We start from the raw sequence: 23,954 nt of genomic DNA, 5'->3' as shown, positions 1-23,954 counted from the left end.
TCTTGGCAATCTTGCATCAACCGAACACATTTCTTTTTAGTTTGTTTTCTATTTTGCAGTTTCAACATCTTTTTCTGCATTTTCTTGCATTTTCTTGCATTTTCTCACCGAATCTTATGGAGCTGGATTTTTCTTGTAGTCATGAGTATCTTCCTTATTCCTGAACCATGAGATGTTTGGATCATTTTCTAGCAAGTTGTGAAATAAATTTTTTTGGCTTAGAATCCTGAAACCGCTTGGATCTATTTTATAATGGTGAATCTTGTAGATCCTTTCCATAGTTTTTGGAGCTTCATTTTATTGATTCCAATGTTCCTTGGTGCATGGGCAACCTTCCCTTTGATCAACAATTCATCCTTTGGATTTTTTAGAGGATTCTTTTTGGCGGAGGCCAACCTACTGGTTTTACATGTTTAATCTTCTTCTTTGGCATTTGATCCCTCTTGGGCCGACACGGATCTCTCTTGAGAATATAAATCAATGTAATTTAGCATCATAATTCATTCTAGAAAATATATAAGATATATCTTAATATTTAGAGGTTCGGAGTTGACCAATTTTGTAATTGAGCATGTATGTAGTAGGCTAGTGAGTCAAATCTTATAGCCCAAATGTTATCGACTGTTTGTAATCAATTTTCATGATCTATATCATTCAGTTCTACATTTCCTCCATCATCTTGTATTGCTTTTGTTGTGTTTACTCTTGCTGCATGATCCAGATAGATCTTATTGAGGTCTCTCTTAACTATGACTTCACCTTCCTTTTTATCCTGGGGATCCCATTCAAAAAAAAATGCCAACTAAATAAGAAGAGACCCATACTTGAACATGTGTTTATTGTCTTGTTTAATCTTCTTCAAGTTACTTATCAGTTTATTCAAAAGGATCGTGCATAGATCATACCTCTTATCTTCCTTGAGCATATGATATGCTAAAAATATTGTAGTCCCGGAGACCGAATTTTGTCTACTTGATTGATAAACTTTATAGCCAACCACCATTGATGCAAATTAGACATCATGCTCCAAGATTTCAGTAATATTCATTATTCTGTTGTCAAACTTTGAATCGGTAGTGGTTATTGTAGTGTTATTTGATACCTTTCTCAGACCAGGTACTTCACCGGTTTCATGTAGGCATATCACAGCTTGAATTGCCTGCTTAGTGATCTTATAGGGCCTAGCTAGCCACATGAATTCATCATGGACTTGAGTGAGTACATACCAGATCCGTTCGGCTTCATCAAATAGCAGGAAATGGATGAGCTATGCAAAACCCTTGACTTGAAGATTATGTTATTCTGGTTTAAGGTTCCCCAAGTTGTTTGCCAAATGTTTGTTGTACAAGGATAACATATCAACACTTCCAAGCTCCTCAAGTTCACAATGGATGTATACCCTTATATCCTCATTGTGAGGAATGCCATAGGGCACTGAATAAAATGTTCCTTCTGAATCATCTTCAACATATTTGAAGGGTTGTCTCTTAAAAATAGGTCTAGCCCTATCCTTAATCTCAAAAACCAATGAGGTATCAATTGACTACAAACATTGCACTTTGATTGACAAGCACTAACAAACACTTTTCCCGAACCAGTTTGACTACAAACACTGCACTTTGATTGACAAGCACTAACATTGGTCTAAATTAGATTACTACTAGTAAGACACAGTGAGAATGTGAAAGACATAAACTGGTAACCCTTAGCTTTCCATACAATCTAATACCTCATTTTCACTTCACCTTTATGCATAAATAAGTAATCTATCATAAAAAATATAATGATTTCTAGTTCAACATATTTTACCAACTTGACATAAAACACAAAACCATCACATGAAACGCATCACACATGACACACTTATTTTTCATGTGGAAACCCAACTAGGAAAAACCATAGTGGGGATGAATACCTACAAGTCGTTCTTCAACTCTTTTAAGTCCACTCTGTTAGGAGCCTAGTCGGGTTAGAGACTTTTACAACAGGTTCCGCTAGGAACCAATCCTACTAGGGATCACCCGCTTAAGGGATGCCTAAATATCCAGTTAAACATTAGAACCCTGTTAGAGGTTACCTCACAAGAGGATTTGAAGAACTCATTGAATTGAGTCACCTTGTTAAAGGATTTACACAAAAGCCTATTAAAGCTACCCAGTTAAGGGATTTTCTAACTGCTGAAATGGTTAGAAGTTAATAGGTAATATACTGATTTGATAACAAAACTCAATGCCAAGGCAGATCCACTTTAGCTCCTTTTCTTCTGCAATCACACTCTGCAGGTGTCAACACACTTCTCTGGTCTCGCAAGAATCAAGTATCACTCACTGGGATACACACATACCATTTTCCAACAACTTCAAAATGAAAACATCATCGACCTTATAGGAAACAAATAGGTCGATAGCATAAACCCTAAATCCTAAACATTTAGGTTTTTACAATCCAATCGATTCAATCCTGACCATTAATCACACTACATCAAATATAATAGTCTTGAATAGATCTCAAGATGTTCTCCAATGTTCATTCATTGCCGCTTCAGGAAGCTGATAACTCATCATGCACTCTCCATCGTTTATAGAGACTTTGCACATTCCCAAGGTAGATATGATCAATCTCCATGCAATATCATCAAGGAAATCCTTCATGCGCACAAGACTGGTGTGGCAACACTTATCTGGTCTTCATTACAATGCTAACTCATCACAAGATGTCATTGGTTGAATCGCACAAGCTTGGAATGCATCAACTAGAAACCCTGAAGTTGAGACTACCAACCAGTAGTCATGCCAAATGAAACCCCAATACAAAACTTTCATTTACCTATTCTCATTCCAACATACTAGTTCACCTTGAACAAACATACCACTTCACTTTTTCACAAATGTCGGTTTACAGCATCATACCATTTCTCACATATACCAATTTGCTTACGACAATATACCAGTTCATACTTCAGAATATTGACATCAATGACAACATACAATATCATCATGTCATCATGCTAGCACATATGCCAACAATATCCCCCTTTGGCATTGATGGTAATATACAAAGATATCTTTCTGCTTCTACTTCACATCTTCTCCCGACTATGACAGATATCTTTTTTGCTCCACATCTTCTCCCCCTTTCACAACAATGCCAAAGTGGAGGCATACACATCTATGTTCCACTATGTTGCTCCCCCTAAGGAGTAGCATCCCTCAACACACCAATCCTGAAAAAGATATATCAATGTAAGATCTGACTAATGTGGAGCACACACTTTTAATTCACCTCTTGAAGGGGAAACACCACTAATTCACCTCTCATATAGGTAAAGGTAGCCTTCAGTAGAGGCTTGGTGAATATGTTTGCTAACTGCTCCTTACTGGAAACATGTTCTAGTATAGCTTCTTTGTTCTAATCTCCCTCAAGAAATGATACTCAAGCTCAAAGTGCTTGGTTCTAGCATGTAAGACTGAATTCTTGTAGATGTTAATTGCACTTGTGTTGTCACAAAATATATTTACCAGTTCAGATACAGGAACTTTGAAGCCATTTAATACATGCTTCATCCAAATTGTTTGGGTGCAATTCATAAATGTTGCAACATACTTCACTTCTGCTATAGACTGAGAGATACAACTCTGCTTCTTACTCATCCATGAGACTAGTCTACCTCCAAGAAAGAATGCACCACCAATTGTGCTCTTCTGGTCGTCCACATTACCAGCCCAATCAGCATCTGTAAATACTTTTAGGTTGAAATCATTACTGTATGGATACCATAATCCATAGTCAATAGTTCCCTTCAGATATCTAAGAATCCGCTTGACTACTACCAAGTGGGATTCTCTTGGGCTTTTCTGGAAGCATGCAGTAATGCCCACTACATGTGCAATGTCCAGTCTGCTATGTACTACATAGTGCAATTTACCAATCATTGATCGGTATTCCTTCTCATTTACCAACATTGAGTCATCCTCCTCTAATACTTTACAACCGGTCACCATCAGTGTACCAACCGGTTTGCTGTCTTCCATGCCAGAGGTCTTCAACACCTCTTTGACATACTTGGACTGAGTGATAAAGATTCCATCTTTCATTTGTTGAATCTGTAGTCCAATGAAGAACTTAATCTCCCCTATAAGTGACATCTCAAATTCCTTTTTCATCTCATCTGCAAAATCATAACTCATCTTGTCATCTCCTCCAAAAATTATGTCATCAACAAATACCTCACATATTAGAATCTGATCTCCTTCTAACTTCAGATATATATTGCTATCTTCACTTGTTCTTTCAAATCAAATCTTCACAAGATGGGATTGCAAGTGTTCATACCATGCTCTAAGTGCCTGCTTTAGTCCATACAAGGCTTTATGTAGCCTACACACCATGTCACTATCTTCTGATAGAGAAAACCCATCTGGTTGCTTTATATACACCTCCTCTTCTAGTATTCCATTTAGGAATGTAGATTTTATGTCCATTTGATATACTTTGAATCCCTTGAAGGATGCATATGCAAGAACCATACAAACTCCTTCCAATCTAGCTACTAGAGCAAAGGTTTCTCCATAGTCTTCTCCTTCTTCTTGAGCATATACTTTACACACTAGTCTGGCTTTGTTTCTTACCACTGTGTCATCTTCATTCAGCTTATTTATGAAAACCCATTTGGTGCCTATGACATTTTTATGCTTAGATCTAGGTACCAAAGACCATGTACCATTATTTTCTATCTGGTCAAGTTCCTCTTCCATTGCCTTGATCCAGTCTTTATCTTTATGTGCCTCTTTGAATTTTTTAGGCTCAAATTCAGAGATCATGCAAGAATTTTCTCTGACCTTTCTTCTTGTAAGAATTCTTGCATCCTTCTCTCCTATGATCTTCTTTGGATCATGATTCAACTTTGCATGCCTAGGAATGATCTTAGTTGTTTCCTCTTGTTTTTCTTCTTCATCCTCATCTTCATCAGTATCAGCATCTACCAGTGAAGGAGCACTATTACTGGTGCTAGGGTGTTTTGCAACCGATTCCCAGAAGGTTACTACTGGTTCCTCTCCTACTTGCTCACTGTCGGTTTCCTCAGGTTTCTCAAAGGTTTCATCAACTCTAACATTGATGCTTTCAACAAGTCTTTGAGTCTTACTGTTGAAACATTTGAGAGCTTTGCTCTTAGTGGAATGCCCTAGGAATACTCCCTCATCACATTTTGCATCAAACTTGCTCTGATGTTCACTCCTCTTGATATAACATTTTCTACCAAACACTCTAAAGTATCTTACCACTGGTTTCTTACTGGTCCAATACTCATAAGGAGTTTTATCCTTACCTTTCTTGATGAGTGCCCGGTTCATTGTGTAGACTACAGTGCTCATCACTTCTCTCCAAAAAGTGTGGGCAACTTTTCCTTGGATCAGCATTGTTCTGGCTACTTCAACTACAGTCTGGTTGTTTCTGTCTGCTAGGCCATTCTGCTATGGAGTCCGGGGGGCAGACAATTGCCTCTTGATGTCATTCTCTTCACAGTACTTGTTGAATTCATTGGAAGTGAATTCTCCTGCTTGATCAGTTCTCAGGCACTTAGTCCTCTTACCACTTTCTTTTTCAACCAGTGCTCTGAAGGCTTTGAACTTTCCGAAGGCTTCACACTTGTCCTTCAAGAATGTGACCCACATCATTCTTGATTAATCATCAGTAAGAATCATAAAATACCTATCTCCCTACACACTCCTAGTTTTCATAGGACCACACAAATCAGTATGCACAAGATCAAGTAAATTGTCTACAGTGAAATATTTACCTTTGAAGGTTGAGGAAGACATTTTCCCTAGTTGACACTCTCTACACAAAGGATTCTCTAGTTTGCTCAGCATAGGCAATCCTCTAACTACCTTGATCTTATTGGCCTTCACAATATTATCAAAGTTTACATGGCAGAGTCTCCTATGCCATATCCAGCTATCATCAAACTTAGCCATTAGACATGTACTGATATTTGCATTCAGCAAAAATAGGTTACCTTTGGTCTGCATACCAGTGGCCATCCATTCACCACTCTTACCTTTTATTTTACACACTCCATCTTTGAATTCCAGAGTGAGTCCATTATCATTCAGCTGGGCAACACTCAAAAGCTTGTGTTTGAGACCTTCTACCCTATACACATTATCAACACTGCTTTTTCCATTCAAAGAGATGGACCCTCTGCCTTTTACCATACATGGTGCATCATTACCAAAATGAACCACACCACCATCATACTCTTCCAGAGATAGAAACTTACTTCGATCACCAGTCTTATGGTGAGAACAACCACTGTCAATAATCCACTCATTGGAATTATCAAAGCAGGAGACAAGAGCCTTCTTATCTGACACATCTTCCTTAAATTCTACAAACACAATGTCTTCACTTTCTTCTAATTCCTCATCAGTGACACCTTCATCAACTGCTACAAAATAGTTTCTCCTATTTACTCCTTTGAACTTCTTGAACTTCTTTGGTTTTTCCTTGTTATCACCATTAGGAAAGTTTATAGCAATGTGTCCTATCCTATTGTAAGAAAAGCATTTCAAAGGGAGCTTACCTTTGTATTTACCAGTTCCCTTAGGAAGTCTCTTGGAAAGAAGAGCTTCCAATTCCATCAAAATCTCCTCATCATCCATTTCTCTGTTTTGTCTTGGTTCACCACTAGTACTAGCTTCTTTTCCCTTTCTAGATGGTGCACCAGATGCTCTAAAGGCTATTTCAGTCTTCTGAATACTACCATCATAATTATTTAGCTCATAAGCTATCTGGTGCAGGAGCACCCAAGAAGACAAGGTGGAGCAGTGTCATTGATAGGCCCTATGGAGGATTTGATGAAAAATGAAGACAAACAAGACCTATAAGGTCTTTAAATGATGTAACATGGCCATGTGAGCCATAAAATGTAGTGAAATGCAATGTAATGGTCAAAAAGTGTAAAATTGCCATTTTGAGCAATTAGGCCTAGAAAAGGCTAAAATTGGGTTTTTGGGGTAGAAGTGTGTTTAGGTGGATAAAATAGGTTTATAAGGTCATATAATGACTATTTTAATGTTTTAGAAGGTTTAGATATAGGTTTGGCAAGTTGACATACATATTTGTCAAACTTGACAACTTTGGAGCAACTTTTTGTTGTCAAAAGTTGTCAAGAATGCAAAAAAATTGTCATAAGTTAGTTATAAGTTGGTTTTAGGTTGGATTTCGACCTAGAAGGCCTTGAGGGTTATAAATAGATGAAATTTAACCATTTGAAAAGGTTGGCTTTGTATTAGCAAGAGGGAGTTAATGAAATATGACTATTTTTCATGTTTTTTTAAGCTAAATTTGTTGTAACAGTCCGTACAGAGAACTATTTCCATACTGTTCTTTCATGGGAGTTTGTGTAATGGTTTTATGAAGGTTTTTCATTCTTTGTGTGAGGATTTTTATTGAGTTTTGGTTTATCAAATAAAATCCTTTAGTTTTTGCCAGTTCGCTGCCCTCTCAAGGGTTTGTGGCTTGAAAATGTATCCACTTGACTAAACCAAGATTGGGATCCCATGGATGGTTTAGGTCAAGTGAAAATTCATTTTTTTAGTGTATATATTTCATTTCTTGGCCAGGTTTGCAAGGAGAAAGTGCATTTAAGTTGAAGCTAGGCAAGTTGGTGGTTTGATTGGAAAAGACAGTCCCAGAAAAAATGCAGTCTGATACGGGGGCCATATCTCCGTACTCAACCGTTGGATCATCCTTAATTTTTGATATGTTGTAAAGGATCAAGTTTCTAATAATCTCACCGAAGAGATTGAGGATTTTAGATCCATTTAAAAAGTTATGGAACTGTGAGTACGGGTCTGTCAAAGAGGGCAGTAAGAAGGTAGTTTTGGTTTTATTTAATCAAAGAGTTGTATTTGTTGGGTTAAATGGATAGGATGTAACATGAGCAGAGCCTTGAAGGTTGAAAGAGGGCCTTAGGATTCTTTAGTGTTGAATTTTTAGATTTCCAAGTGCTTTAGGATCAAAGACACCATGTTTTAGCATATGTCTATTTTAATATTGGCAAGCATGTGGAGTTTGGTGGACAACTGATGTGTTTTGACCATTGAGAGGTCTTGAGTGTGGGTTTTGGGTCTCATAGTTGATCCCATTGAAGGGTTATAGGATTATTTCCTATTTTGTTTGAGTGAGGTTCACCTTGTCTCCGCATCACTATCAACTTAGCAATGATGGAGTCTAGGGATACCTTTGTCTTTTCTATAGACCTCAACTCCTGAATAGTAGCAACCCTTATTGCATAGAACGGTAATAAGGATCTCAAGACTTTGCTAACAACAATGGAATCATCTATTATACCACCTACACTCTTGATGTATCCAACAATATTTTTGATTCTTATTCCATATTGTTGATTGGTCTCTCCATCAACCATCCACATGTCTTCAAACTTTCCCCTAAGGCTCTCTTCCTTAGCTTGTTTCACATGCTCATCATCGCCATAGATATTCTCAAGAGAATCCCATACTTCTTTGGGATTATCTTTATCCCGAACATCAATAAACTCAATGTCAAATAGACTGCTGATTAGGGCTTCCATGACTTGCCCATTCTCCTGAATTTTGTCTCTTTTGATCATCGGTGAGAGTACTGGTAGGGATAACCTAAGCATTCTCAACATAGCTCCAGTGTTGAGCACCCATGCTTTTGATGTATATCTTCATTCTGTCCTTCCATATTTTAAAGTTGTCTCTGTTGAACTTTGGACCTTCCCTCTTCATCATTAGAGTAGGATCTTTTCCTCAAGTGGTTAATCTTACAACACAGAGGACCTAGAAGATGCTTTGATACCAATTGATGAATAAATGATGAACACTTAGTACCAAACCAGTAATAAGAGGGAGGGGTGAATTAGTATAGGCAAAAACACTTTTCCTAAACCAATTTGACTGCAAACACTGCACTTTGATTGGAAAGCACTAACATCGGTCTAAATCAAGATTACTACTAGTAAGACACGGTGAGAATGTGAAAGACATAAACCGGTAGCCCTTAGCTTTCCATACAATCTAATACCTCATTTTCACTTCACCTTTATGCATAAACAAGTAATCTATCATAAAAATATAATGACTACTAGTTCAACATGTTTTACCAGTTTGACATAAAACACTAAACAATCACATGAAAGGCATCACACATGACACACTGATTTTTCACGTAGAAACCCAACTAGGAAAAACCACGATGGGGATGAATACCCACAAGTTGTTCTTGAACTCTTTTGAAGTCTGCTCTGTTAGGAGCCTAGTCCGGTTAGAGACTTTTACAACAGGTTCTGCTAATAACCAATCCTGCTAGGGATCACTCGGTTAAGGGATGGCTAAATACCCGGTTAAAGGTTAGAACCTTGTTAGAGGTTACCTCACAAGAGGATTTGAAGAACTTGTTGAATTGAGTCACCTTGTTAAAGGATTTACATAAACGCCTATTAAAGCTACCTAGTTAAGGGGTTTTCCAACTGCTGAAATGGTTAGAAGTCAATAGGTAATATACTAATCTGATAACAACACTCAATGCCAAGGCAGATCCACTTTAGCTCCTTTTCTTCTGCAATCACACTCTGTAGGTATCAACACACTTCTCTGGTCTAGCAAGAATCAAGTATCACTCATTGGGATACACACATACCATTTGCCAACAACTTCAAAATGAAAAACATCATCGACCTTATAGAAAACAGATAGGTCAGTAGCATAAACCCTAAACCCTAAACATTTAGGCTTTTACAATCCAATCAGTTCAATCCTAACCATTAATCACACTGCATTGAATACAATAGTCTTGAACAGATTTCAAGACATTCTCCAACGTTCATTCTTTGTCGCTTCAGGAAGCTGATAACTCATCACGCTCTCTCCACTGTTTACAGAGACTTCACACATTCCCGAGGTAGATAGGATCAATCTCCATGCAAGATCCTCAAGGAAATCCTTCATGTACACAAGATTGACATGGCAACAATTTTTTGGTCTTCATTACAATGCTAACTCATCACAAGATGTCATAGGTTGAATCACACAAGCTTGGAATGCATCAACCAGAAACCCTGAAGCTGAGACTACCAACCGGTAGTCATGCCAAATGAAACCCCAATACAAAACTTCCATTTACCAGTTCTCATTCCAACATACCGGTTCACCTTGAACAAACATACTGCTTCACTTTTTCACAAATGTCAGTTCACAACATCATACCTATTCTCACATATACTGGTTTGCTTACTATAATATACCGGTTCATACTTCAGCATATTGACATCAATGACAACATACAATATCATCATGTCATCATGCTCTACACATATGCCAACATCAATTCCAAATGTTGATGCCATTATGAATCTAGGGTTTGAAAACAAATAGCTTTGTGAAACAGATAAATTCCTTTTGATTCAACTGGGTGCAAGGAATCACTTTCGGATCACTACAAGCTCAATTTAGATCGTCAAATATCCTCTCTTTGCTACACTACTCTATTCTCTTGATCACATTGTAAAAAAAAATTCTTTTAAATGCCTTTCTAACCTCTGAAAACCTAATTCTACATTGTAATAAATGCTTCAATTGGTTACCTTGATTTTCTTGAAATCTATGACTAGAGCCTCGAATCTCCATTAGATCTTCTGCATAACATTTGCATACATGATTTAAACCTTCGACAACCTTCTGAAATTGGTTATAGATCATCAAAGAGGGGGTTCTATGAATTTGCATGTAAAACTCTCCCTAAGGCCAAAAAGCCCTAGTTACCGGATGAGGTTCTATCACCGGATTCAGGTGTGGAGCCATTCTGCACATTAGAATCATCTTTCTTAACCCACATCTTCTTATGTTGATCTCTGATTTCATCTACTTTTTCTTTGCCTTTCTCATCTGATTTGTTCTTGTTTACTAGACCATTATTCTTGCTTCTGCAATGTTTTTCAATGTGACCTTGATTATTGCATGCATGGAAAACAACATTTCTCTGCATAGGTTTAAAATTCATTTGATTTGGTCTCATATTGCATTGGTTAGAGATATGTCCAAACATCCCACAAGCATAACAACTCTTGTTCTAAAAGTTATTCATTACTGCTCTACACATGTTTGACTTGTGACCAAAATTGTTGCATATGACACATTGACCGGTAAAGGTAGGACCATTGTTCACATTATTCATTCCATTATTCATCCTACTTATGCATTGATTTGCCATATGACCAAATTTATTGCAAGTCAAACATCTTCCATTAAATTTATAAGCATTAGGTTGTCTTACCAGAGGATTCTTTCTCTTCTCATGATTAGGATTTGCATTTCTCTATCCAAAATTGGAGGATTCTCCTTTTTCATATCCAATTCCTTGCATGTCTTTTCCATGTCTATGACTATCCAAAATCTCATCAAGCCTTGCTAAGATAGCATTAAATGTCTTTTTATTTATTTGCAGTAGCAAGTTCATCTCTTAAAGCAACAATTTGTCTTTCAAGTTCTTGTCCATCATTCCTTTATTGCATCAACTCAAGTTTCACCTGATCTCATAGGTAAGTCTATAGCATTCATCTAATCTATCTTTCAATGATTGAGTAAAAACTTTTTCATTCTTCTTCCGGTCTTCAATCTCCTTACTCAGCTTCATCACAACCAATTGTATCTCATTCTTCAATACAAGATTCTCTCTAGCAATATTTTCACATTCATCAGTTTTGCTTTGGTCTTCAATGCTTTGCTCTTGTTTATCCTTCAGCTTATCCATCGACTCTTTCCTCTTGTCTCTTGAAGAGTTGACTTAATCTTTCAAATCTTTAATGAAGTCTTTGTTAGACAGTTCAAATAATTGGAAGACAACTCAGGGGGGGGGGTGAATCAGTTGTCACATATTACCAGAACATTTAGCAATTAAAACTTTAATACAGAAACCCAAATAATTAATACTAGAATACTTAAACCAAATACTAGAATAGCAGTTAAACCAATTAAGCATAAACAATAGTCAAAGAATAAATACCATCCACATGACACCGATATTTATATGTGGAAAACCCTATAAAGGGAAAAACCATGGTGGGAAGCCTACCTACAGTCAGAAAATACTTCTACAGTAAGTATGTGAATTACAATTGAGGGGCCTGCACTTACAGGAAGGCCAATAGCCTAGAGCATAGTGCTCATCACAAAAGGATTCTCACTGACTACATAGAAATCCAAACTACAATCCAGAAAAATGAATGAACTGCAAAGATAGCATCTCCTATGCTTGAGTACACTTCTGGTTAAGCTCAATACTAGAGGACTAAATCCTCTTACATAAACCCAACTCGATCTCCAATGATCAAACAAATCCTCTATGTGAATGGGGTAAAAGCACAAAACCGTGTCACGTTTCAGAATAACTTATCAACACAAGTGAATTTAAGTAATTGTAACTAAAAATTAATTTTAGTCAAACATATGGTCTATATAGATTCATTATAGCTAAGTTATATATGGGCCATAACTTTTCCAATTGGAAGTGTCTACTAAATGTATATTTTATACTACTTTTGGTCTAATTACAAAAAAAACAAAAAAACTCGATGTTTCAACAACTCCTACTCTTATAAATAATATTTTTTTTGAAATATAAAAATACCCTTTTATAGATCTATAAGTGAATTTTCCAAAATATATATCTTTTAATATTCTAATTAGTTTTCATATTTTATATTTTATTTTTATTGAAAGTAGGTCATCGACACTAAAATATAAGGTTGATTATCTTGTTAAGGAAAAATACTAAAATTTATTAAATTTTTTTTATGATGCAGTAGAGAAAAGAATCTATGTCAAGATGATATAATTTTTTTCTGATTTGGATAAATAATTAAGAAAAAAGGTGGTGGGAATTGGAAACAGTTATATTTCAGCACACACAACTTTTCAAATTTATTGAAAAATATATATTTATAAAAAATAGTAAACAATATATCCATGCACTAAAGTTTCAAGTTATCATTATACAAAAAAAAATTCAAGAAAAAAAAGTAAATTCTACTAAATAAAGTGTGGTGGCTTGTGTAACTTCAATTTCAACATTTTTTCAGCAAATAAATTATAGTGTTTACTTTATAAAAAACCATATTCAAATAAGCGTTTAAATTTTTGTTAAAATTACAAACTTAAAATAGACATAAGAATATAAATTTGATTAGTTTATATCATTTCAAAATTCAAAACATATATTTCACTTTCTATTGATTTAATTTAAAAAGTTGAATCAACATTGGCCATTTCCTTTATAAAAGTGTGACACAACTTTGTACTTTTACCCAATGATATTAAATTATTCACACATTACATATCCATATCCCATTCTCATTACCATATGATCTACAATGAGATCTAACATCATATATATACAAACCCTCGACCATAAACAATCAGGTCGGTCAACAAACAATAAACCAATTACATAAATACAAAACATGTCGGTCGTAGACCAAAAAATTAATATCCAACCCATAAGACATCTTGAAAACACATCGAGAGGTCCAATCCACAAGTTACATTAAGTCAGTCCATAACCTAGATCAATTGGGACCCAATATAGGTCCACACGCTAAAGAAATGATCCCAATCCGCCAAGTCTCAAACATGATCACCATCAGCATCCTAAATCCATACAAGAAACTGCACCAACACCACATACACATATCATCAAAGATCTTCATTAAAGCTCTACCAGTGAAACCCTTGCCAAAACAACAAATTAGGATTCCAGGAAAACATGATAGCATCCAATCACCAGACCAAAACCAACTGACTGAATATGAACATGAGTAAGCCAATTTCATAACCAAATCATAACAGAGCATACCGGATCATACCAGATCCAAACCGACCAGAAACCACACATCCTACAGGGACCAGAAGGGTGTCGGTAAAGCATCCAAAACAATGAGTGTTGACATTAATAACAAAACATCAATGAAACACATTATCAATTCCTCCAAATGGCTAACAATCTCCCCCTTTGGCATTGATGGCAACACTAGATGTGAAAAACATCTATGTACCAAGAAATACCAAATAAGTCTCCCCCAATGGAAGACAACCAACAATCTCCCACATAAAGATATAGCATGAAGTTCTAAAATAAAGAAAAAACTCCCCCTAATGTATACAACTCCCTTTTTTCTTTTTCACATCAATATCTCTCCCCCTTTGACATCAATGTCAAAAATATGACATAAATATCAAAGCAAAAATATAAACCACTGAAACACAAAGCTAACTACCCCCTGAGAAATTAAATCCCCACATCAGTGTCGAAATGAATAATATCTCTGATAGTACATACTGGACTGATACCAAAACACATCAATTAGTTCTCTAGCAGAGGGGCAGAAACCCCTAACCTGTCTCTCAGGTACTCAAATGATTCTTTAGGCAAAGGTTAGTGAAAATATCTGCAATCTTCTCTTTAGTGTTTCACATAAACCAATATAACTTCATTTTATTCCACCTTCTCCTTCAAAAGGTCATACTTGGTAGATATGTTCTTAGTCTTAGAGTTAAATACCGGATTCTTTGATATGTCAATAGCAATAGAGTTATTACAATGAATAACTAACAGTCCAGTGCAATGCACTTTGATATCCTTCAACATTTGCTTCATCCATAGAACCTATGTACAATTAGTAGCAGCAACAACATACTCAACTTCAACAGTAGATAAATAAGTAAACACTATTTCTTGTTGATCCATGAAACCAGCTTCTTTCCAAGAACAAAAGCTCTACCAGAAGTAATTTTTCGGTCATCAACATCTCCAGCACAATCAACATCTGTATATGCACATAAATTAAAGTAATCATCCTTAGGGTACCACAAACCATATTTTGATGTACCTTGCAAGTATCTAAAAATCCTTTTCATCGCACTCTCATGATTTTCTCTTGGATGACTCTGAAATTTAGATGCAATACAAACAACTTTTATTATGTCAGGCCTAGTCTGAGTCAAATAAAGTAGACCTCCAATCATAGCTTTGTATCTTGTAGGATTTACCAGTGCAGAAACATCTTTCCTTGTCAATTTCTCACTAGTAAACATAGGAGTACTTACCGGTTTAGAATCTCCCATACCAAATTTATTCAACAATTCCCTAGCATACTTAGTTTGACAGATGAAAATACCTTTGTTAGTCTGAGTAATCTACAAACCTAAGAAAAATTTCATTTCCCCAATCATCGACATTTTAAATTTTTTCTACATATTCTTAGAAAATTTCATGCATAACTTATCTTCACCTCCAAAAATAATGTCATCAACATAAACTTCAATAATTAATATATCATCATTAGTGATCTTATAATATAAATTACTATCAGCATTACCCTTAGTAAAATCAAACTTCAAAAGATATTTATCCAATCTTACATACCAAGCTCTAGGTGTCTATTTCAATCCATATAAAGCTTTCCTTAGCCTGCAAACCATGTTTTTATCATCTGATAGTGAAAACCCATTAAGTTGCTCAATATAAAATTCCTCATCAAGATCCCCACTAAAAAATGCACACTTAACATCCATCTGATAAACCTTGTAGTTTTTATGGGTATCATAGGCAAGAAATAATCTTACAGCTTCAATCCTAGCTACAGGTGCAAAAGTCTCACCATAATCAATTCCTTCCTTTTGAGAATATCCTTTACAAACCAATCTAGCCTTGTTCCTTACAATTTGACCACTCTCATTCAATTTATTCCTAAAAACCCATTTAGTTCCAATAACATTCTTATTTTTAGGCCGAGGAACTAAAGTCCATGTGTTATTTTTCTCAATCTAATCTAATTCTTCTTCCATAGCTTTCAACAAATATTCATCTTTACATGCTTCAATTACTGATATTGATTCAACTTGAGAAATTAAACATACCTCATTAGTTTCCAATCTTCTTCTTTTCATCGCTCCATTGTTCTTATCCTTGATGATCTGATCTTCTGAATGATTCAATCTCACATACCTAGGAGTCTTCTAACTCTCTGTTCCTCTTCCTGGTTCGTTAGTTACTGTTGAATTTTCTAATACTGCCGAAGTAACTAGTTCAACACTCTATTCTGGTAAAGGTGCTACTGATTCAGATATAATCATTTCTACTGTTAGTTCCTTCTCATAAACTCTGATTTGATCTCTATTAAGCTCATCCACCTTGACATTAGTACTCTCCACAATTCTCTGCAATATCTTGTTATAACATCTATATGCTTTAATTTCATTAGAATAACCAATAAATATCCCTTCATCATGTCTAGGATCAAATTTCCCAGTGATATCATCTTTCCTAATATAACATTTAGTGCCAAAGATTTTGAAATATTTAACTGTAGGTGTATTGCCAAACCATAATTCATAAGGTGTCTTACTGGTTTCTCCTTTGATATGTACTATGTTGAATGTATAAACCATTGTGCTCACTACTTCTCTCCGGTAGATATGAGTTAGACTAGCTTCTATCATCATTGTTCTAGCAACATCCAATATAGTTTTGTTCCTCATTTCCATGACTCCATTTTGCTGAGGTGTCTAGGGAGCAGAAAATTGTCTCCTTATACCATGCTTCTCACAAAAGTTATTAAACTCATCGGATGTGAATTCTCCACCATGATCTAACCTCAAACATTTAATGTTTAATTCTGTCTCAGTTTCCACTTTAGCCTTAAAGATTTTAAACTTTTCAAAAGCCTCTAATTTCTCCCTTAGAAAAGTAACCCACATAATTCTAGAATAATCATCAATGATTAGCATGAAACATTTATCACCTTGAAAACTTTTAACTCTAGTAGGTCCATACAAATCAGTATGAATAAGATCAACAACATCATTATATTTATCTTGTATACTCCTAAAAGAGGTTCTGACCTATTTCCCCATTTGTTATTGTTTACTTACTAGATTATAGGGATTCACAATTTTAGGTATATCTCTAACTACCTTAGTTGAACTGATCTTTACAATGCAATCAAAATTCACATGACATAGCCTCTTATGCCATAGCCAACTCTCATCAATTTTTTCAATCAAACATGTCTTCTCACCGAAATTGAATGAGATATATTACCTTTTGTCTGTGTACCAGTTGCAATCTCCAAACCAGATCTGGTAATGATTTTGCATTTTCCATCCTTGAACTATAATTGAAATCCCTTATCCACTAATTGTCCTACACTCAAAATATTATGCTTCAAACCTTCAACAAAATAAACATTATCAGTATTATGCTTACCATCCAATTATATAGTTCCTTTTCCTTTGATCATACATGATTTGTCATCTCCAAATCTAACCAGACCACCATCAAATTCTTGCAAAGATAGAAACTTTGTTTCATCTCCAGTCATATCATGTGAACATCCATTCTCAATTACCCATTCATCATTGTCTTCAATTTTAGCAGTAGGTGCCTTCTCTTGAGGTACATTCTCTTCCAGTGTTGAATCATCTTCCTTGATATCCAAGAACACCCATTCCTTTCCATTGCCAAAACCACTACCAAAGTCTTCTGTCGGTTCATCATCAAAATCAATAACACCTTCCTCATCTACTATGTAGCATGATTTGTCTCTATTTTTCCTTTACTTATACATGTCCTGATATCCAGGGTTAGGCTTAAAAGATCTTCTAACTCACTCTTCAAATCTTGAATTCCTTTCAGGACATCTAGATGCAAAATGACCAATCTTATTACATGCAAAACATTTAAAAGGTTATTTTCCTTCATACTTACTTCCTACTAGTCCTTTAGGTACTCTTCTAGAAAATTGTGCTTCAAGTTACAAACTCATAATCTTCTATTTTCATATCATCTAATTCCTTTGCATACAAAGCTTTCCAATATTGCTTACAAGTTGATAATATAGATGCATGAAAAGAAGGTTTAGACTTCACAACTCTAGAAGGTCCAAATTCTTCAAGCTCAAAAGAAGATAATTTCCCAACCAAGGTATCTCAGTTGACAAAAGTATTAGCCATTGTTCTCAAATCATTAATAGCATTAGCCTTCATCTTGTAATTCAGTGGTAGGGCTCTCAGAACTTTAGAAACATTTTCATCTTCACTCAGAGTTCCACCACAACATTGAATTCCCATAGAAATCTCATTTACCCTTTCCATGAATGCAGTAATCCTGTCATCTTCTTCCATCTTCAGGTTTTCATATCTCACCTGATAACCATCAAGTTTAGAAATCTTTACAGTAGGGTCACCTTCATTAAGAGTCTTCAACTTATCCCATATAACCTTTGTAGATGATTTGTCAGTTAATCCCATTATTTGCTGATTAGAAAGTGCACGCAAAAGGGCTTCTCTTTCTCTACAATCATTCTCAAGCTCCTTATCTATGTTTTCTGGAGGAGGATTGCTAGATGTCGGATTATGAGGTGTAACACCATTCTGTGTGATCTCACAAATTTCCTTACCAAGACATCTCAGATGATTATCCATCCAAATCTTTTGTATTGCGTAATTTGTTCCATCAAGCCAAGGAATATGCCTCTGAAAGATAGCTCCAGATGAACTAGAAGAACTTGAACTGTTAGTTGCCATAGGATCTTCCTCAAGCGGTTAAGATTTTTTTAGAGAGGACCAAAGCTCTAATACCAAATTTTAGATAGTTCAAATAACCAGAAGACAACTAAGAGGGGGAGGGTGAATCAGTTGTCACAAATTATTAGAACATTTAGCAATTAAAACTTTAATACCAAAATAGCAGTTAAACCAATTAAGCATAAACAATAATTAGAGAATAAATACCATCCACATGATACCAAGATTTCTACATGGAAAACCTGGTAAAGGGAAAAACCATGGTGGGAAGCCTACCCACAGTCAAATAATACTTATGCAATAAGTAAGTGAATTTCAATTGAGGGGCTTGCACTTGTAGGAAGGCCAATATCCTAGAGCACACTACTCATCACAAAAGGAGTCTCACTGACTACATAGAAATTCATACTACAATCTAGACGAATGAATGAACTACAAAGATAGCATCTCCTATGCCTGAGTACAGTTCCAGTTAAGCTCAATACCGGATGAATAAATCCTCTTACATAAACCCAACATGATCTCCAATGATTGACCAAATTCTCTTCCTGAATGATATTAAATTATTCACACATTACATATCTATATCTCAATCCCATTACCATATGATCTACAATGAGATCTTACATCATATATATACAAACCCTCGACCATAAACAATCAGGTCGGCCACCAGACAATAAACCAATTACATAATTACAAAACATGTTGGTCTTAGACCAAAAAAATAATAACCAACCCATAAGACATCCCGGAAAGACATCGAGAGGTCCAATCCACATGTTACATTTAGCCAGTCCATAACCTAGATTAACCGGGACCCAATATAGGTCCACATGCTAAAGCAATAATCCCAATCTGCCAAGTCTCTAACATGATCACCATGAGCATCCTGAATCCATACCAAAAACTATACCAAGACTACTTATGCATATCACCAAAGATCTTCATCAAAGCTCTGTCGGTGAAACCCTCATCGGACCCACAAATCAAGCTTCCAAGAAAATAGGATAGCATCTGATCACTAGACCAAAACCAATTGACTGAATATGAACATGAGTAAGAAAATTTCATAACCAAATCATAATGGAGCATACTAGATCATGTCAGATCCAAACCAACCAGAAACCACACATCTTACCGGGACCAAAAGGGTGCCGGTAAAGAATCCAAAATAGCGAGTGTTGACATCAATGACAAAACATCAATGAAACACATAATCAATTCCTCCAAATGGCCAAAAGTCTTCAGCTACATTCAAGGAAATTATTTCATTTCTTACTACAACAAGATCCTCAAGTGCCACACAAAGTTGTCTCTGCAAACTGGATCCATAGCTTCAATCTCCCAAACCTTCCTCAAGCGGTTAGGCTTCCTCAGAGGAACTAGGCTCTGATACCAATTGTTGGAATCGGGGAACACTGAGAGGGGGGGTTGAATCATTATTTTGCAAATTTTAAACTTGTTATTCCGATTCTTTAACCACCGGATGCATAAGAAATAAAGTAGAGTGCATCAATACAAAACAAATAACCATGCAACCACAACACCAATATTTTTACATGACAACCTAAAAGAGAAAAACCACGGTGAGATTTAAACCCACAATATTATTCCACTATGCCCAGTAGAAAAAAAATATTACATAAGGAGAATGCACTTGCATTTAGGCACACTGCCTAGAGCTCACTGGTCAAGTTACAAAAATAGGACAACCCTAGAGGAAGGCTCACTGCCTTACAAGAGATTAAAAACTGATTACAATTAGTAGTGAACTGGAAAATAATATCTGATTATGCCAAAACTCAGTTCCAGTTAAATGCAAAATGATCTGCTGCAACTGATATGCTTATCTACTCTATTCCACTCTACATATGCTTACCACATCAACCTGTTGGAATCCAAGAACACTAAGAGGGTGGGATGAATTAGTGTTCTACTAGTAAGATAAATTTTAACGTTATTAACAAAGTGTTTCAGTAACCAGTAACCATAAAAGAATATAACATCAAGTATAAATAATGCCACCACAAGAACATACACCATAACACATAGATTTATACGTGGAAAACCTCAAAGAGGAAAAAACATGGTTGGATTGATGACCCACAATATCTAACCACTGGCCAAATGAATAAATATTACAATAGGGGCCTGCACATGCAGGAAGACCAATAGCCTAGAGCACACTGCTCATCACAAAAGGAGCCTCACTCACTACAAACACTAAATATTTGTTTACAAACAAAATTCGGAACTCAAAGAATGCATTTTCTATGTTGCATGAGTTCCGGTTCAAGCACTGTTTGTACTGATTTCCACTGTGTCCTCCTTTACCGATAACTTGATCTGCATCCCAAACCTTTAAACCAATAATTAAGGCCGACTACAAAATATTATATTTGCATACAGTCGATCAATATTGTTTGCACAATATCACATCACTATATCTGGCATCATATGTATGTATCTCTCAATATCATTTCCAAAATATCCTAACAGGACTGACTTAAATACCCTTCCCAAACATAAACATAAATGTCTTATATCAGCTTACAATGATATTCCAATTTATCTACATGTCACCCTAGACAAAGATAAATACATTAAACTTCATGATTGATGTTGTATATTGCTATCATGTAGACATGTTGGATCAATCTTCTATGTCGGCCTCATATACCAGTTCCTAGTTTGCTAGTTTCCCTGAATGTCAGTTTCCAAATCATGAATACCGATGAGTACCGGTTAAGTGTCCAACCCAAAATGATATGTGTTGCCATCAATGACAACACAACTAAACCAAATTAGTGTCAATTGCCAACAATCTCCCCCTTTGGCATTGATGGCAACACTCATGTGAAAAATGAATCACTGAAATGTTGTCCCAGTTCCTCCCAAAACTGATGACCAAATCTGACCCTGCTCCCCCTAAGCTATACATTATTTCTTAAGTCCCTTGACATTTTACACAAAAACCACTCCCTCTTTGACATCAATGAAAAAGGTGGGGCAAAAGAATGAAATCAAAATGTGTTTACCAGATCTAGATGTACTTGAATATATCTGGGTAAGCACCCTTCAAAAATCCTAAGTAAGTATCCCAACTAGTTTTCAAAGTTCCCAAAATAGATACAAACCCATTAAGAATGTATGCATGTAGTTCTTCTTCTATTAGATCCACCGGTGTGGGTTTATTCATCAATTATAGACTTTCCCGCTTATGAAGTAATAAAGTATTCAATTGAGGACTTACCAATCCTCTCAATTCCCTAGATCACCGAATTAATCTATCCATATCTTTCTCCAAGGCTGATATCTCAAATTCTATAACCAAAATTTGACCATCAATGGCACTGGTCAATGACCGAGTACCATCAAAATTGTTAGCCAGATGTTCCAACTAGGTCTTTTCCTCTTTATTTTTTAACCTCCAAGTCAGCTGTAAGTTTGTCAGTGTTAGTACTGTGTGGGAGAAAAAGTGACACTAAGCAAACATGCCCTAATCTCACTTTCAACCACACACTTGTGGAATACGAAAGAGCCTAGAGGTATCACACAATTGGCTACTTCTTCTTGTGGAAGAGAGAGCCACGGGCTACCTATTAGGATTTCTATTCCTTTGTTGTAATTGAAAGATAAAATAATGCAAGTTCAATCCCTAACCCCCAAAGTGCAAGTATGAACTAATAACAGGATTGTAGCATTGAACTTAAACTATGGAAAGTTGTAAATACAAAGATAAGACAAGAATCCAAATGCATACCCGGAGTCAAAATCTGAGTGGAAATGTTCAGGACGGGGGCGCAGGCGCCACTGTCTTGATTCTGCCTTTGAAACTGCACTTGAAACTGCTGTTTTGGAAAGTTGTCAAAAATGCTGAAAACTGCTGTCAGAAGGACCAGGGCGCCCAACGCCCCTGTCCTAGGGACCAGGGTGCCCAGCGCCCCTGTCCCAGGGACCAGGGCGCCCCACGCCCCTATCCTAGTCTTTTGCTCTGAGATTTGGTGTGAAGTTCGGTCTCCGTCTGCTTCTTCCGGATCTGTAAATTGCGGCGTCGTCCGAATTCCGAAACCTGCACTTATATCTGAAAAGGTGTGGTGGGCGGCTATATAGGGTTTTGCCTTAGTCAAACCCCCGCTTCGGTGATTTCCACCTCCACGAATAGCCAAGTTGTATTGTAAAATGTATTGTGTGTGCAGACCTAGTGTGTGTGCAAGGTCCTTAAATGCAAGAAAGCAAACTAGAGCAACCTAGAAAGTAAACCCTAATTGCTTGTAAATGATAATGTAAATGCTCTAAATCAAGATGCAAAGTGATCTAAAGCATGAATAAAGGATATATTGAAGCTTATGCAAAGACATGAAAACAACATGAAATCATACCCAACCCTCAAGGGAGGAGTACAAGCCAATCTTCAGTCGGTAATCTCCTATTGTTCTTCAATGTCTCCCAAGCCCTAAATGAATGAAATTGATGAATGCTTGATGGATGGATGTTGAATGTTATTGAAGTCTTCAAAGATCTGCTCTTTCGCTGCATAGAAGGTCCTCCAAAGCCCAAAATTCGGATCCTTTCAAATGAAGAAAGAGAGCTCTTATATATGAAACCCTAGGTCTTAATTTCGTCTTTTGACCGACCTAGAGATTGAATATCCTACCAATTTCTTGGGGTTAAGCTTTATTTTATGATTGGATCGCGCTCCTAAAATTTCGGGAAAAATGTCCGGGACCATGTGCACTCCGGGCGCCATGGTCCTCTCCGGGCGCCATGGTCCCGACAACTTTTCACCAAATTTTTAGGGCCGTCGGATATGATGATTTTAGAGAGAATCCCAAAGTTACAGCTAATTTCGAGATGTTTTGACCCCCGAAATCAAGCCCCCAAGTTCAAAATAGGACCTAATTAGGGTTTTTGATTAAGTAGTGTATTGGAGGAATAAAATGAAAGGGGCATGCTTTAATGAAAGGGCCCAACTTTGTGATGTGGAAAATGGTGAAATAGAACCTTTAGACCTAATTAATTTGATTAATTAAGTGCTAAAGGGGAAATGCAATGCAAAATGCAACTGCGCCAAGGCGGGTGCTAAACTAGGTGTGAAATTGTACCACCCTAGCAAGTGCGTACAATTTACGATGCTACAAGTACAAGACCTATATATACAATTGCACTGATTAAGAGCCTCATCAATCTTTGTAAGTTGCTATGTCATCTTGACCTTGTCTGATATGATCATACTGTCACAGGTGACATTCCTAGCTACATTGTATCTCTCTATCAATTGCTGATTTGATGCCTATTAAAGAGTTTGAAACACTTTTGCAATGT

Source organism: Cryptomeria japonica, chromosome 1 (assembly GCF_030272615.1).
Source record: "Cryptomeria japonica chromosome 1, Sugi_1.0, whole genome shotgun sequence".
Lineage (NCBI taxonomy): Eukaryota > Viridiplantae > Streptophyta > Pinopsida > Cupressales > Cupressaceae > Cryptomeria > Cryptomeria japonica.
The sequence above is the reverse complement of the archived record's forward strand: the minus strand, read 5'-3'. Positions refer to the sequence as shown.